Raw genomic sequence first — 4,669 nt, forward strand, 5'->3', positions numbered from 1 at the left:
TTTGGACTCCTGGTACAGGGGGTTTTAAACGCAAATGTATATATACCATCATTTTGACATATCATCACCAACGTCAAATCGGTTTCAAAAGGGAAGTCATTCCTCAACATCAAAACAATTTCGGAACCAACCAAATATTTATTCTTAGTTCAATTTTAACATCATGGACGCAGATCAAACTTGGCGAAATCCAAGGAGAAATCAGGATTTTGAAGGTAGGTCAGGCCAGCTTCATTGGTTCAGCTCCCTCCCCGATCCCATGTTGGAAAGTGACGCACCTGCGTCCATCATTCATCCGGAGTAACATTTGAAACAAATTGCATGAAAAAACTTTTAGCCCGTGTACTCGCAGTCTTAGAAGCAAGATCACTGACGGTCGTGGTTGCAGTTTCCACCAACCGAACGGCGTCGGCAGGCCAAAACCGGGCTGCGGCCGTCCAACGCGCGAGAACAAACGTCGTGGAATCATGCCCCCGAAAGTCTTTCGAAATGAATTCGCATCGTTCAAAAGTTATACTGGCGAGTAGATTTCACAATTAAATGTTGAGGATGTCCTCTGAACAGACAAAAAGCGTCAGCAACAAACAGTAAAAGAGGGATTCTGTTTACTTGTCTAGTTCCACCACAAAATTTCGTCACCGGTTGGTAATGCTTTAGTGCTAATCCGTCCCTAGTACAAACATATAAATTACACAGGTGAAGCATGCTCCCGGTCTACCTTCTGAATGCAATAATTGATATTCTAAGGCGTTCAAAGGCGCCTGTTTCAGAAGCGGTACTGTCTTCGTCCGTTCACCGGCCACCGCCTAATTAATACATGCAAGGCGGCCGATGCCGCGTGGCCTACGGGGGCTGCAACGGCACGGGGTTTTGTTCCAAGGTTGGAGAGCTCGCGTGGTCGAAGCTTTGTTATATGATTGTTCCAGTCATCGGTTCGGAACCAATTTTGAACCTCCCAGATGGACATGGTCACTGGAGAGCCGGCTTAACTAGCAATACTTTCACAATCAACCTCGCTTGCGCGTGACATTGGCATTATGGTCGTTTCACTTACCATACATCCGAACTGAAGCGGGTTGGAGATGCTTTCCTCTCACTGGCACAACAGCCTCAAACAGTGTATACCTGAACTACAGCTGGCTAGCCGTGCGTGTTTGATGAAGTGAACGGGGAAAGACAATATGGAAAGGAGGGCATGTGCCTGATCGTTTTGGGGAAAGGTTGAAAAGTATTTTCTGAAATGATGCATGGAGGAGTGGTTATGGTTTGTTTTATATGAACTGAAGCGTATATGGCTTATCGATGATTTTTTGGAATATCGAGAAGCTTCATGCAAACAAGATGCAATGTCAGATATACTGCTGACACTATTCCTGTCAATACATATATATTATACACCAAAAGATTACATACGCGCAGGATGGTAAATTATACGCATATTTGCTTTTCAGTTCGCAAGAGAGAGATGCAACTGCACCCTATCAACTTCACAAAACCACTGTGTTTATACGAAACTGATTCAAACTGCCAGGCTTCAATATGCGATTGCTGTGATACGTACGTGAGCTAAAAAAGTGTGGTAAGCGTACTTCACATGCGCGCACACACACACACACACACACACACACATACACACACACACACACACACACACACACACCACACACACAGCACATACACACGCGCATATACACGCAGACGCATATGTCCTTCCCACACCCACATTATATAAATATATATATATATATATATATATATATATATATATATATATATACAGAAGTGAACTATATCCGATAAATTTACTGTGTCTGTCCCCCTACGGCGGACTCCAAGACTCTGGCCCCCCATCATTTTGAGAAATCGACACCCATGTCTGAAATGCTCCACCGAGCAAACATTCTTCTCGGTTGTCGGCAGGCAAACGAAAGGACCGAAAAAATAAAATCCAGCCAAAACCAAAAAAGCCGCAGTCCAAAGGCGCTGGCAGAGAGCACGGGGATAAGCACCGCCTCCCCTTAGGTCCCTCGGACCAGTAGCGGCGTACATTGGGGGGGGGGGAGGAGTCGGGGGCAAAATACCGCCTCATCTTTTGTGGCGGGAGCAAAGCCTTCCTTTTGCTCACCCCCTAATTTCAGGTGGTCTGAAGAACTTATTTATCGCGTTACCCAAAGTGAGCGGCGAAAGCCCATATCCGGTTGGAAAGGACTTATTTCAAGACAGAAAATCGCTTTTGTTAGTTTCAGGCACGGAAAGGGCTCATTTCTTCTCCGGAAAGGTACTGTCACAGACTCGAAGAAGCCCACCTGTGTGATCAAGAAAGGGCCGTCGTCAACTCAGCAAGGCGCTTGTCGGTCTGGATAGCGTCGATTTTAAGCAAGGACGAGGCTTATAATAGGTAAGGCCTCTTAGGTTTGGAAAGTATCCATCATAAGCCCAGAAATAGCTCGGCTCAAGTTGGGTGGGGACAATCTTCGACCGTTAAGATGAACATTTCAGGTTCCGAATAGGCCCATATCACCGCACACAACATTGCAGACAGGGATGCAGTTTCCTATTCAGTTGTGTCTTCAGCTTGGGCTTGGCTCAGCCCCCCCCCCCCCCCTCCCCCAACCTCGGGAAGAAAGTTTGTCAAATCTGGGGAGAAACCGGTTTGTTGGCATATTTCGAGGCTAGGTTAGGCCATATTTCACTGTTCAGCCCCCCCCCCCCCCCCCTAATACGGCCCTGGTTGCATACACGGCTGCATGAAGCCTGAGGGACAGTGTTATGCATTGCGTGCTGAAAATACGAATGACGCGTACCCGCGATGACCAACTGCATTGAATGCGCATTTGACTGTGCGTGGAAGATCGGGAGCAGTGCCTCAGCCGCATTCTCCTACATGGTCCGAGTCTTACCAGCCACCTGACAGTCGCGCATATGCGTCTCAGCACGGCACAGCAGCGTTCATGACAGGCATAACAACACATGTTCTACCGTATCAATGGTTCTCGGTACTATCGGAATCGCCTTCGGGCCTCCCTGGTGGGAAGATGGGAGCATACTGCTCTCCCGCAGCGCGTGCAGCATGGCGGTGCATTCTTCGAAACGTTATCTTTCCCAAGCTGACCAGCTAGTTCTCAGAAGGGCAGTGAATGGAGCACGCAGACGAGTCCTGCACTGTGGCTGTAGTGGCGATGGCCGAAAACATCCACAACACAACGAACAACAACAATACTCCAAAATGCATTTTGAAGGCAGTCGAAGCGACAGACGCAGCGGTGGAACTGGTGCTCAACCTCAAGCCTCAGTCGTATTCGACGTCAGCTGACACTCCTCATAATAACATGACTAATGCGTGTCATTGGTCTCGAAGACATAAAAATATGTCGAAAACAATGGGAACAGGAATTAGATAAAAACATGCATGCAAACAAAAACATGCTTCATAAAAGCGCATGCATACAAAAACAATGTTATACAATAATGTCGTACAAAAATGGCTGGGCAGGGCGCTTGCAATTTGTCGAAGCCACATGTCTTATATCTTCCTGCGGCTGGTTAATGAGACAGGCCGCTCGGTACGCTAAGGACCGCTGTCCTGCCGCCTCACGCACCGCCGGGAGGCGCAGGTTTTGGTCCATGCGGGTGGATGGGTCACTAACCTGCGCGTCGGCGAAGCAACAAACAGGCAATAATCTGCAAGAATCTGCAATTGAAACAAGCAGGCAAGATCTGCAGGCGCACCTCGCTTACGGGCTCTGTGCCCAGCAAAAGCAGTTTGTATTCCACACATCTGGTGAGGCGTAACAAAGTGCAGGTCATTCCGCGCGCGAGACACGTAGTCATGCTTCCGGAGGCCAGTAGCTACTCTGGTGACGAAGTTTATTACTTTCAGTAGCCTGGTTTCGTTAACATCTGATCCCTGGCCATAATGCTGAAATGCGATATCTCACGCACGAGATGACTAGACCTTACACGACGGTCAGCAGCACTCGCTGTTGAAGGAAATGCGGGAATGCAAACAAATGCTTACTGGTGCCGCACAGAGCCTAATGCAGCGATGGCTGCTGACAGCGAGCCATATTCGAGAACGACAGCGAGCCGTATTCGAGCGAGCCATATTCGAGACATATTCGTGAACGAGCTGGCTCACACACATGTTGACAATCGAAGGCACGTGAAGAAGATCAGGAGGAAGCCCGTCAGTCCCGGCTTTGCTGCAAGTCAACTTCCAAGCTGCTCGCTACGAGGAGGTGATCCACTTGGCGCGAGAAGAGATCGCGGAGGTGCTGCTGAACAGGAGCGTGTCGAAGGAGGCTATCAGGCGCGTAGCCCACCAGCCGCTGAGATGAGACCGCATCCCGTTCTCACACAAGCTGGAGACAGCTCGGTGAGGGTGGTGACGGAGGCCTCTGCTTCCGTAAACAGGGAGGAGAACTGGTACGGCTTCATTTGCGCTCGATCGAAGCACCGTGAAATTCATGCGATTGATGGTGGCAGAGCATGATGTTCGGCTGTCGTTCTGATGACGTATAACTGTGGCATGTGCACACTGTGCGTCAGTTTAATCTCATTTCCTGTTGGTCTTTGGATGCTATGTTGAATCAACCTCACAAAACCGCTTCCATGTTATTAAATACATTACATTCCAAAATATAAGTTCATCCAAAATGTTTGTTTATAG

The sequence above is a fragment of the Pollicipes pollicipes genome, unplaced genomic scaffold (genome assembly GCF_011947565.3).
Source record: "Pollicipes pollicipes isolate AB1234 unplaced genomic scaffold, Ppol_2.1 Scaffold_6772;HRSCAF=8026_pilon_pilon_pilon, whole genome shotgun sequence".
Classification (NCBI taxonomy): domain Eukaryota; kingdom Metazoa; phylum Arthropoda; class Thecostraca; order Pollicipedomorpha; family Pollicipedidae; genus Pollicipes; species Pollicipes pollicipes.